The sequence below is a fragment of the Mytilus galloprovincialis genome, chromosome 12 (genome assembly GCF_965363235.1).
Source record: "Mytilus galloprovincialis chromosome 12, xbMytGall1.hap1.1, whole genome shotgun sequence".
In the NCBI taxonomy this organism is placed as follows: domain Eukaryota; kingdom Metazoa; phylum Mollusca; class Bivalvia; order Mytilida; family Mytilidae; genus Mytilus; species Mytilus galloprovincialis.
The window spans coordinates 28,042,363-28,056,750 of NC_134849.1; the positions used below are offsets into that span (position 1 = coordinate 28,042,363).

The following is a 14,388-nucleotide window of genomic DNA, read 5'->3' on the forward strand; positions in this document are numbered from 1 at the left end:
TTAAAAACTTTGCTTTAAAAACCTTGCTTAATGCAATTGTCTTATTTTCGCACAGATTTAAAGTAGGTACAAATTTATTCAGAACACTAAGCGGTTGTTTTCAATATCAACTTATCTTACTTAGATTCATAGGTTTGGAATAAAGTACCAAGGTGATAGATAACCTAATTTATGTATCAACATTTAAAAAAGATATGACATGCACAAACTCCAGTTTATCTTTTAAAAAGCAGAAATTACACTTTTTTTATCTTTTTTATCTTGTTGTTGTGGAAAATATTGAGATAATAGACCATTTTACCTTAGTTGTAACCGTATTTATTGAACATTACGTGATTACATTATCATTGCATTTGTAACAGATAACAAAATCTACACATTTATACGATGCCAAGTTAAACCTTGGTTATGTAAATGTAATATTAATAATGATGCCAATTTAACTACAACAGATGTACATTGATACCCTATACAGACATATGAGCACAAAATAACCAAAGTTTAATTTTAATCCGAGTTATTTTTCATGTATTTTTTGTGCTAATTGCAATATAGATTATTCCCTATGTTAGAGATAAAGAGAAGCGGCAGGTTTAAAGACCATATGCTTTGACAATAAGATGTCAGTTTTAGTCTCATTTAACATTTACATAAAAGGTTTATGCCTTCTAAGTATTATTTCAAGAACGATACTTAGAATAGTAATATTGTATCCATTGTCTTCTACAATAAAATGTGTTCTTGCAAGAATGAAACGAGATTCATTTGTGTCATTAATTATTTTAATATGACGTGATTCTTTCGCTTTGTGAATAAACCCATGCTCTATATTCACTAAAATTTGTTTGCACATGCGTATATTGACTACTGCAAAATAGTGAATTTTATCAAATTGGCATGCATTTTATATATTTCATTATCTTAACACACTTCTAAACTCTTAAATGATGCACATGTTGTTACTAGCTCATTTATCATGACTGTAATGTTTTGTAAATGTAAATTGACATATTTGACCTAGATAGGACAGCCGTTGATGTCGGCTGTTCAAACTCCTCCTTCTAAAAAATCACATTTCCAGTCGTTTGCCTTTTTACAAACAAAAAAGGGAGGTTCATGGAAGACCTAACACAAACTTATATACATCAGACATATATATTACCTTAATTGTCTTAATCAGAATCGAAATAATTGATGCAAGCAATATTTTATTGTAGTTTTAACATGGGTAGGCATAATATTCGTGTTATTTTAGCCTTCACTATCGCTCGGGGAAAAATAATCACGAATATTATATGAGAAATAATTGATGCAAGCTATACTTTATTGTAGTTTAAACATAGGTAGGCATTATATTCGTGATTATTTTTGCCCAAGCGATAGTGTCCCAAAAAAATTACGTCAAAGGTCATTTCGTAAAAATATAATATGAAATTGGGATTAAATTTGTAACGGTGTTATTCTGTATATTTTCTGTGAAGTTGAAATCATACTTTCGTAAATGTTACGGATGACATCACGAGTTGGTTGACCGTTACGTAATAATTGTTTCACAGATGATATATGTTCCTTATGTCGTAAATGCAATATCCTTCCCTTTTCATGGATGTGACCTACCGAATTAGGCTACAATATGTACCGTATTTGTAATAACATAAGTAACACGTCGGGTGCCACATGTGGACAGGATCTGCCTACCCTTCCGGAGCACCTGAGATCACCCCTAGTTTTTGATGGGGTTCGTGTTGCTTAGTCTTTAGTTTTCTATGTTGTGTCTTCTGTACTATTGTTTGTCTGTTTGTCTTTTTTATGTTTAGCCATGCCGTTGTCAGTTTATTTTCGATCTATGAGATTGACTGTCCCTCTGGTATCTTTCGTCCCTCTTTTTTAACTATTGCAAGCTTATAAATACAGAATTATTTTAGGAATGATATAATTATTTGTATTATCTAAACATGTCGATTTTTCCTCTTCTAATTCATAACTTGTGGGAAAAATGTGCATCTGTAAATATCATATAAAAGAACTTCATGAGTATTTATCTTAACTTAAATAATAATATAGAAAATAAAAATAAATTCAAACCACAAACAGTAAGACATAATACAAAACCCAACCAGAACTATAAAAAAAACAGCATGATAACTAATAAATACATGAAGTATGATATATAATTCAATATAACATACCCGGAAGTACAGAATTATAATAGATCTAAGAATCTGGATTTTTACTTTCAATCTGGTCCTTCTGTTTTCCTTGAATAAAGTCCCAAAAATGTAGTGTTATTTAGGGTAAACCATCCATGACCAAATTTTCCTTTTTATTCAGTTTTAAACTATTTGCACTTCTGTTTTGAAAGCTTTATAAAAAAATATTTCTACATGTAAATAACGCAACTCACAAAGTAAAAAAAAGAAGGTCAGATGGACAGTTTTTGAGATCAAATCAATGGCGAAAATGAATTTCTCCAGACTTTTTTCGCTTTTACATTTTACACACTGCGCTACAATCTCACAGCGACTTAATTACGACCTCACTACGACCACCACGTTATTATCGCGACCCAAGCAAGCTTCAACTACGACTGTACCAAGTTTATATCACGCTTTTACCACGCTGTTCAAGAGCAGAGTACGATTTTAGCGCGCCCCTGCCGTCCTCATCACGCTGTTCTACGACCCGACTACGTTCATCATGCTCATTGATATTTTCATATAAAATTTATAAGAGCTCTCCAGCTTTTGTTTGTCTGTATGTAATTTGGACTTCTTGTCCTTTATATCCAACGGCTCTATCATAATGACACATCAGTGACATTCCTACTATCGTTCACTAAAGCATCGTCATTGATCTTGATTTACCAGTAATATGTTGTGTATCAGGTTGGATTGGTCTGTCCGTCATTTATCTTCTGGATAATGATTCGTTTCTATCAGATCTCCTCTCCCTCTACCTTTACCCTTACACTTATGAAGATTTTGGTTGCATGGCTGCGTTTTATCTGGGAAACCCTACGTATCAATGAAAAATAGATGAAATGATACAGTATTTATATGGAATTCGATGTTGAAGTTATTGCTGGGAGCGAAGTATTATCGCGGAATGAACGTGGTATGATCATAGTATGGTCATGGTAAGAGCGTGCTATAATCACAGTAGGAGCGTGGTTAGATCGTGTTGCAATCGGATGAATTGTGGTATGGTCGTAGTGAGGACGCAATGAGCGTAGAAAGATCATGATGACCGAAGTGAAGTCGCAGAATAAGCGTGGTGAGAATGTGGTATAATCGTAGCGGAATCGTTGTTAAAGCGTAATGAGGACATAGAAATCAACGTGATTGAAACACAAATTTACATTTGCATGCCGCTCATACTGCGAGCTCACCACGATCTGAATTTATTTTAGATCGTGCTGAGCGTGTTGCGATCGTGGTCAAGTGGGACTGGGGCTAGACCTTATTACACTATGCTTGGTATAAATATTGCTAATGGTTATTCCTAAAACATAATAATAATTGACCGGTTATAAATGCAATGTTAGTATTATGCAACAATTATGTAACCAATTATAATGTTAACTGTGTCTAAAATATTTTTCACCAAATTTCTACTTTCAAATGAAATTAGCTTCTGCAAAGGTAGCCCTAGAGGGTTGATTTTATTATACGTTGTTCCTATGGCCATTCTCTAAAAAAAAGGTGTCTCAGATTTCAGATATAATGTATAGAACAAATTTTACACCTAATAAAACATTATCTTCTTTAATGTGGTTAGGATTTTTACACTAATTAGAGATTCATGAGAGAATGGAATACAATAGAGACAATCTGAGACACCCTTTTGAGCCCATGATGTGTTGATTAAGATTTCGCTAACATTTTCTGTAAAGTTAAAAAGATGATAGAGCTAAATTCATTCAAGTGAACTTACCCAGATTTTGCCACTTATTACATAATAATTGATTACATAATGATTGCATAATAAAAATATTGCATTCATTTAAACGATTAATCTTTTATCTATCTATATATACCTCTTTTATTATTTTCTATGCATTCATAAGAAAGTTACAGCATTTCAAAGGTTAGTGATTGGAAGTAAAAGAATCTTTGTATTGTGCTACCTTAATTGATAAATTTTAATAAAACTGATAAATAATCCAAAATACTCTAAGTATACTGCCGCAATTTACCAAAAGGGAACTTATTTTAGATCATTCAAATATCATATCAGCAGTAACCTTTCCTATATGTATATATATTTCAGTTTTACACGAAAAACTCGACACAAAAATAATCGACAAAAGGTACAATTCTTCCCTATTGCCATTTTTTTCTTTTTAAACGGTGATGTTCCTTGTGAACCGTCTTATGGTTTGTATAGCCCACTCATTCGCTACGCCCGTGTTTGTAGTGACGTTTTGTAGTTTAATAAGCGTGTTCTTTGTATTGCAAGTGATAATTAAGTCAAGAGTTTCGTTACCACAGATTACTTAAATCGTTTACTAGATATTGAAGCGTGATCTACTCTACAGACAACTTATTATAAACGGAATAGCCCATACGTATTCTTACAGTGATGTTGTTTACCGAGCCCAGAAATTTAGAAACGTCCAAGTAAACGTGTCAACCCTCTATATATGCAATATCCACATTAATAGTACTATAATCTGTCACCCTTTAGATGTTGGATGTATCCTGATTGATATCATGGTCTTAGATATATGATTATTTTCTTTGTTTTATCATATATAAACTACTTATCAGTGATTGAAGCGTACTTTCATGTTTTCGAAAGAAAAAAATATAGTTTTTTCTCGTGTTGAACAGTTACGCGCTGTCCACGATGGTTGTCTTTTTTTGCTGTTTCTAGTATGTGTATTTTTATGTTTAATAGTTTTACCCTTGTCCGAAATTCTGTAATTCCGAAATTCCGTCATTCTGTCATTCCGCAACAAACCATTATACGGAGTTTTTTTCTAAACGCCTTCAGATATTAGGCTGATTTTTGGTATGTGAGTTAACCATGATGAGTTACAGATCAAGTTTAAGTTTCGCTACGCTCGGCTAATTTTTGCCGAAATGACGGGCTATGGACTTTGATAAATTGTTTAAAATCACAGTTATACAGACTTTTTTCTAAACGCTTTCAGATATTGGGCTGATTTTTTGTATGTGAGTTACTCATGATGAGTTACAGATCAAGTTTAAGTTTTGTTCTGCTCCGTTATTTTTTGCCAAAAATAAGGGTTTACAACTTTGAAAATTGTTGTGATTTCCTAAGTCTGTAGTTCAGTGGTTTTCGTTGGTTCATTCCTGTCATTTTTGTTTAGTGTGAATTGTTTTTGTATAAATATACCGTTAATTTAGTTATTTCACATTGTGTGTGTCGGGCCTTTTTTCTTACCCGACATTATTAAATCGGTTTTCCTATTGTTGAAGGATATAAGAATGCCTTAATTTGCTAACATCCACTTCATTTGACTAATTGGAAATCATATAACATGCATCGCCTAATTTTGATATCCTTCATACTATTAGACTTATTACGGCGCAACTCGACTAGAGTGTGGATCAAGTATCATGAAAACACTAAAATGTTTTTGTAAATTTTATTTAACTAACTCTTATTCTGGACAGTTAATTTTGTCACTCAAATTACCATCATTCCTTTATCATACCACCATCTATATGTGTTTCCCTCAGTAAATTTTTACACGGTTTAGAAATAAACTAGACATGAACCGACCTTCATTGTCAATTATTAGATTGGGTCAAAATATAAGGCAGACTTAACCATGTTCACTGTATCTTTTATATTCTTTATCTCTAGCCCGATGGAATAGATCCACCAACATAGTCTCAAATTCTATAATTATCTAGTCAGAGAGCATCATCTTTATAGCGGAAAGTAAAATTAAAGGATAATGCTATCATATGTTCTTTCATCCGAAGATGGTGACTCGTGTTGACTAAAGTAACAAGTCAACAATAGGAGGAGCACAGACGGTTTCCAATGGAATGTCGATTGTTGAACTTGTATAAAGTGTAGAGAAATCAAATGTATACTACTTTTGCAAGATGAAAGAATCGTAGATTTACCCTTTATTTCTTAAATCTTTTAGAATCCACATCTGTTTCGTTCCTCCTCTCAAGGAGATTTTTTCACAATAACTTTAAAACCTGACTTTGATTGCTGGTAAATAGATATTACTTATATATAAAATAGAGGCAAAAGATACTAAAGGGACACTCAAACTCAAAGATTAAAAATAAACACCATGGCTGAAAAAGAAAAAGACAAACATACAAATAATAGTACACATGACACAAAATGGAAAACTACAGACTTATCAACAAGAACCCCATTAAAAGTCGGGGGTTGTTTCAGGTGCTCCGGAAGGGTGAGAAGATCCTGCTCCACATGTGGCACCCGTCGTGTTACTTATGTTATTACAAATCCGGTAGATGGTCCGGCAAGAAGAGGTTTAACTAGATATAGGAAGATGTGGTATGAATGCCAATGAAACAACTCTCCTTCCAAGTCACAATTTATAAATGTAAACTATTAAAGGTCAAGGTACGGTATTCTACACGGAGCTTAGGCACGGTATTCTAAACGGAGCATAGGCACGGTATTCTTCACGGAGCTTAGGCGAGAGACCCATTCAGTTTATTTTGAATTCTAATGTGTACGACCTGACAGCCTGAATCCGTATCCAAAAAGGTAATATATTCTCTTTTTTTCATAGAAGAGGCGTATGATACCAAGGGGACATACACAACTCTTAAAACGAGAGGAATTGACAACTGCATAAATCAACGAACTACCAGAGGATGAACAAGTTCATAAAATTCTTCATAAGAATTAAAAACTAAACAAAACATACCCCACTAGACAATAGACTAGGAAAAGTAAAATAAGAGACTTTTTTCAATTTATTTATATTATTTTCTTTCTTTTTTATTTATGTAGTGTTTAATTTTCTGAGTTGTCATAACAACCTTTAATGTATTGACAACTAAAATAGGAACACATTCCCTCTTCTATCAACACAACTTATGATCTAGCAATACCTGCCACAACTGCTCCTGTTGAAAGACTATTTGAAATTGCTGACAAAGAGTTCAGACCAGAGAGATTCAGATTAAATTACAAAACATAAAAACTACTGATGATGATATAATTCTTTTATTTTTATTCAACAACAAATTGCACTTTCTGCTGTTAACAATATACAACACTAGTCCAGTATTCAAGTGAAGTGTCCCTGTAAATCCAGGGTTGTTTTCTGGTAAGCATATTTATATATCAACATTACTTTTATAATCTAACAGCTAAATTATAAAATTATCAGCAGTGAAATAATAAACAAGTAAATATCAGTGAGACTTATTTGTTTAACTATGTATAAAAAAAAATACTTTATATATCATCTAGCAATAAATGACTTTTGAGCATTGTTTCCGGAAATTTTTCACATTTTCTTCGTTAACGTATGCATTGTTTTTCTATCAAATAACTCCCTGGTTGAAGCAAAATTGTCACACCATTTATGACTTTAAAAATAAAACATCCAGAAGTGATGTTGCATTTTCACAGGTATGTCTAAATCAGAATGTATCAGTAGTATAAAGAAGATCAAGAGTAAATACTTGTTTCTTTTTTTAATTTTTTTTTTGTGACGGTAAATTGATCTAAAGTTAATAGCCCCGTTATTCGTCACATGTAGCAGTGAACGGTAAAATTTATATTACTTATTCAGTTCCTGATATGTAATTTGTAAAATTTATTTCTTTAATTTACTTTTTCATTTATTAATTTTTGCTAGATCATATATTTCTCAAACAAAGAAATTATTTCAACAATTTGACAGTTTTATCTAGAATATAATTGTATTGTGTAGTCTTACATGTTGCCTGCAGTTTGTAACTGTACATACATTCTGCTTTCAATACGGCATACACATTTATAGATTCTGTTTTCTGTTCAGACATATAGTTAGCTGTATATATACAAAACATCATTAATGTAATCAAATAATTTATTTCATAATATTGTTCATCATTAATTTTATAACCAAATACTAGATTCTTCAATGTTAGAATATTATTATCAATATTCAGTTTTCCAAAAAGATTGTTAATTTTACTAAAGAAGTCATCAAGAATATGACATTTCAGAAACATATGATCATAATCTTCAGTGGTATTGCAATAATTACAATTTGAAGTATTGCAAATATTCCAAAGTTTTACAAGGTAGAATAAAGTGTTACAATTTCCAACGAAACACTTTATACTTGTTTTCCTTCAAATAATGATAAACAAATTTTAATATATTACATGTTGAACTCTTAATATACTCAATGTTTAACACTGTTTTCCATCGATTAAAACCAACAGGCATTTCATCCTCTTTCTGAATGAATATATTATAATTGTTTTTAGTTTCTAAATTTTCTAATGTGTCCTGTATAATTACAATTTCTCTTAATATATAAAACATAATATGTTTTCACTTTAGTTTTCTTTGAATTGTCTTGTCTTAAAATATGTAGCCATTTTTTTGGCAAAGCTTTCTTCAATTGAGAAAATTCTGACAACCAAATACATTTAATATTGAGTTTTTGTAAAATATATTTCTCTATTATGTTACCATTTTCATCCATAATTTCATTTACATAGATGATATTGCTATTTATCCAGTTTTGAAATAAAAGGCTTTTTTTAATCTTGATAAATTGATTTCCCCAAACTATTTGTTGACGAATAGTTCTAAAGTTTTCTTGTTGCTCTATGATGGTGATATAATTCAACGTTTAAATTATGCTGTAAGCTTACATGAATATTTTACACATGCTTTATACTAGTATACATTTTAAAAACTGGGTTATGGTAATTAGTGTAAATGATCATTTTTGCAATGTCATGTGTAAATTAATTAATTAAATTTCAATGTAATTGACCCCAAGTCTGATTCATATTATTAGAGAGGAATACACCTTCTTTCAATATGTCTGCATTGATAATCCTGTACACAATAACAGCAGCAACATTAATTCGTCAATGACATCAGGAACAAAAACATGAAAAACATTGTCCTACTGGCTGGAAAAAAGAAAAAAAAACTGTAAATAACTGGATTTCACGACATATGCATCTTATATCATTCTTTGAATAAAAAGATATTTAAATGACTTTATTACCAATAATTAGGTTACGTTACTGTTGAAAATTGCATTTTATAGTCATGTATATAATCAGGAAAGTTTTGTATTACAAGTAAAAGTATTTTGCACAAACAGGGGGTCACGATCATTTCTAAGTTGTTATATTCATTTATATATCAAATCAGATGAAAGACGTTATTTGTCAGTTAAGAGAGATAGAATTACTATTAAACACAGTATAATGTATCCCGAAACTAAAAATTGTATTGTGTATCCCATTAAACGTATAAAATATCCAATAGCACGTTTAATGTGTCCATAAACATTTCTTACGTATCCAAATGCAATTTTAGGACATCCATATAGTAGGTGATTGAGATAATTGGGTTTTCCAGCAGTATGAAGACTTACATTTTGCTCTTCAAGAGGTATTACGGAAGCTGCATACTTAATCATCTGATCTATAGCACTATTATTTTCTCTGGAGGAGTTGTCAATTGCAAAGTATCGAAGTTTATATTTATCAATCCACGTTTGAATGGTTGGTGTAGTCTCAAGCCATGCATTCAGTTTATCTTTTTCGTCACATTCAAATTCATTGAGCTCATCTTTTCGGGTAAAAATTAATAGCGTTCTATGTGCCACGTTATTTTTTGATAAAAAACTTTCAATAATTTGTTTTTCCTTTTCAGTAAATCTTCCAATTGCAATAACGACAGCATAAACTACCGTATGTTGTTGCTGTTCTGAAAATTCCTTTCTCAGAGCAAAAATACTTTCATTTGACGCTAGTGCTGGTGTATCAATAATAGAAATATCTGTTTGACCCCGACATACTGTTTGAAATTGAACCTGTCGTGTTGTATTCTTTGTTCCCATGCTGGTCGGAAAACATTTTCGACCGACAATTGTATTGCCAGTTGCACTTTTCCCACCGCCTTGACAACCAACTAAAGCCAAAGTTAAGTCTGATTTTCTGTAATAAAACGATGTCCATCAAACTAAATCTTTAATGACAATTATTATTCAATCGATTAAGTGTAAAAAAACTCACTCAATCTAAATCTACATAATTCTATAGCATCAGACTCTTGTCAATTGAATGCGATAGTTAGATGATTAACAACGTTTGATAAGAGACAAAAGATCTAAACCCCTACTTTTACTTTCATGATTTTATTACATATTGTCGAAAAACACTTATTTTCTTAAATATTTTTTTTATGTGTGAAATGTATGAAAAATCTAACTTCCCCAAATTTGCGCTAAAACCATACTTTTCATTCTGCTTTTTAAGTTGCTTATTTCATTTATTTTCAATTTATTACAGTTTTTAAAAAAAATTGTTATTTTTTAAAGATAAGAACGCAGGTACAAAATTTATAATGCATGGAATTTTTAAAGGCACAGTTTTGCAGTCATATCACACTCCCTTTTTTATATTAAGCAGTGAGGAAATATACTTCTACTAAAGAAAATGCTTGTACAAAGTCATGTATATGACAGCTGTTATCCATTCATTTTATGTTTTTGAGCTTTTGATTTTCCATCAGCTTATAGCCTTTCCGTTAAGAATTTTCATCGGAGTTCTTTTATTTTGTTATATTACTTTTATTTGTTATTTATTGTTACTATAAAAAAAAATACAAGTAATAAATTCATTTTAGAAAGATGATTTAACAGGCCGAGCCGCACTTCGTTTAAGGTAAAATATTTGGACTACGCAGTTATCCTTTAATTTTTTCGAGGAGTTAGCCTAACACTATACAAGAGTATGTAATTATACGCGTTATGATTATTATGTGAATTTTAGCACCTGCTAAAACAACAGTTCAGAAGTTCAGAAGTTGTAAAGTAACTTATCAGGAAAAGATAAGGGGCCTGTTTATAGAAACTGTCCTAACATCGGTCCTAAAAAGAAATTAGGACAGAAGGTAGGACCGACTTACAACACGTCTCAACATGCACATCGAAGCTATCTTAGGATTATCTTAGCTAGTATGTCCTAACAGCTGTCCTAAGTATTGGCGTAAAAAAAAATAGCAAATTAAAAATGAAAAAAAAAATTTCAACCAATTACTAGAATTTATTACGTTTTATATAAGAATTGAACAAACTCATTGTAAATAGTTAAAATTGAATATATAATCGGTAAAATCTCTGTAAACATTAAGTGAGCTGAATTCGAAGTGTCACGGTTTAAAAGTCCTGAGGCAAATCTCGTGCATCTTTCATATAATTACTGAATACTTCAACTATTTTATTACTTGTGTATATGAGCAGGAGACTAGATAAGAATTTTGCCGATTACAGATTCTCCTGGACGACGTGGAAAAGGAGTAAAGCTTTGCTCTCTTGTTAAATTGTTACATGTTGCAACCAATGGTGCTGAAGAGGGATTGTGATCTATTATCCATTGGGGGAAAAGGGGGGGTTCTAAGTTGAAATTTGAGAAAAGGCAGGACAGGAGTTTGGAATAAAAAAAACAGGATGAGCAATTTTGCAAAAAATATGTATGTAAAATTGTCAGGATAAACTTATAAAAAAAGACAGGACGGAAAAGGGTGAACATAAAAAGGAATGACAGATATTACGACCCAAAAACAAGCATGGCAATTTTTGTCATACTAGTCCCCCCGCCCCCAAACCCCGTCATGTAAATGAAATGGAACCAATACAGGTCATATTTGTTTATAAAATAACCATCCTAAATATATCCTAGAACCTTAGGACCTTAGGACTTTCCTTAGACCATCTTAAGACACCTAAATTGGTATCCTAAAGTAAGGACAATTCCTAGGATTTTCCTTAGTTGCGACATGTTTGAAAAACCCACTTAGGACTAACATATGTCCCAAGTTGGTCTTAGGACACGTCCTAATCCTAAAAGAGCTTCGATCAACAGACCCAAGGTTTTCAACAATTGAAAAAATGTCAAAACGATAAAAGTACCCCCAAAATAATTTGTTTGTATTAATCTAGATAAACTTAAAGAAATAAGAAAATAAAGGAAGTAAGGAAATACACATAAAAACAACAACCAAAACAATTAAGAATATATATAATATTACAAAAACAGTTATGATTATTAAATTATCTAAATAAAATAGATATTTGATAAATTCTATAAATTAGATATTAAATAAATTAGACAAACAGGGCTCTCAAAAACGGGTTTAATGAACCTGTTAAATCGAATAAAATGTCGGATATGCGTGTTTAAAATACTGTACTGTACAATTCTTTATGAATGAGAAACCCAAATACATTAAAGTCAGACACTACCATAAAACGTTTTGAGTACCAGCAGGCAATATACAGAAAATTGATATGAGCATATGATGTTAATCATTTTTTAAATTAAGTTTTGCAATATTTAAAAAATTATTTAATTTTCATATATTCAGCACAAACGGATTTTTTCAATATCAATCCATTGAAAACATGGTAGAATCTCAATATACGTGTATTAAATATGGAAAACAAACTGTTGAAATATTGTTCTGACATTTTCAACTTTATTTTCGAGCTCAATTGTGTTCACGTCACGGTAAACATCCCCTTATTTGTAATCGGGTGCTCTCTAGCTTATATCTTTTGCTCCAAAAGTTCTTTGGAACCCAATTATTCATTAGCAAAATTTGACATCATGTCGAAATTGGTAGCAAAATGTTGCACTAATATATGCATATCAAAATGAAATATCATTTGTAAACAACTTTTTTCCAACTTAACATGAATACTTAGAACCTACCTTCCATTAACGCTAGACATGGTTTTATAATTCACTTCAATTATATGGGCCTGACATATTTCATATGCAAGGATTTAATCATTTATGGAAAAGATCACACTGTCAATGATGTTTAGACCAATTAAAACGCAGCTTACAATTCATTATTTATACAAGGTTATTATCTCATACAAATATGGATAAAAATGTATGGAAAGAATCTGATAGTTGTACATTGTTTGTCTTTTCAAATTGATAAAAATATACAGGTATAACTCGAAACAATATGATGATTATATTCCCGCATAGTTATAGCAAGCATAGTGTAGATGTAGAGTATTTGTTGCTTGTTTATAGTAAAATGTTAATAAAAAAATCACGATACTTTATAAAAAAAAAATCACGATAACTTATAAAAAAATCACATAAAATCTCTGGCGTTCTTACAAAATACAATTGTCACGCTTAATCCTTTTAACCTCTATGATAACCATGCTTTTATTTAAAATTTGATCAACAGAAATATATCAAAATTGACAGGAGTTGCTGGGTATACGTCAATAAGAAGACAGCAACCATGTCGACAACATAATCAACATAAATGTAAATGACATAATTTATAATAACTTTAGAATGTAATACAGATGACAAGAGTAGATATTAAGAAATTAAATACTAGTAATGAGGATTTCTGATAGAAATTCCATTTTTGTAAATTTCCCGTTGTAATGTTTAAATAATCAGAAGTATTGTTTATTTGTCTATCCCCGGAGTTACAAAAGACTAACTGTACTTTTCACAACTTTTCTTATTTTTTATTTCACAATACACATCACCTTAAAGTTTGTATTTACTTGGCCTTTTAATTGTTTTAATTCGTTCGCTACAGGTTTGTCTTATGTATATAGAGCGCTCGTTTAGTGTACGAAGTTATCATCCCGTTATAAAACTAAATTGAACTAAATAATAACCCCTTCATTTACAATCGTCCATGGCCCATTGTTTTTTTTAATCGTTATTACGTGTGGGGAAGGGTCGATTCGATAAAATTACTTCGTACTTGTTACTATGATATCCAAAAACAAAATACAAATGCTTGTAAACAAGCTAGGTTTAAATTATCTCAGCAAATAGTTATCAAAGGTACCAGGCTGATAATTTAATACGCCAGACACGCGTTTCGTCTTTATGAGACTCATCAGTGACGCTCAAATCAAGTTAGTTAAATAGCAAATTAACTACAAAGTTGACGAGGATTCAGGACTCAAAATTCCAAAAAGCTTTGCCAAATACGGCTAAGGAAGAGAAATAAGATGGACGAAATATAACAGAGGGACAGTCAAACTCATAAATCGAAAATAAACTGACAATGCCTTATAAAAATGAAAGAAGACAAACAAACAAAACAAACAAACAATAGAACACATGACACAATAGGTCACATTTATGCATGCAATAAGAAAAACCTTAGTATTTCGAT

General features: G+C 31.2%; 1 long non-coding RNA gene across 1 annotated transcript; it reads right to left on the reverse strand.

Moving 5' to 3' along the window:
• Positions 1 to 7,178: 7,178 nt before the first annotated feature.
• LOC143055257 (uncharacterized) lies at positions 7,179 to 13,037 on the reverse strand. The gene is made up of 3 exons (XR_012971976.1): positions 12,930 to 13,037; positions 9,587 to 10,151; positions 7,179 to 9,113 (listed from the first exon to the last, which is right to left on the reverse strand). It is a non-coding gene; the product is annotated as an uncharacterized LOC143055257 (long non-coding RNA).
• Positions 13,038 to 14,388: the final 1,351 nt, after the last annotated feature.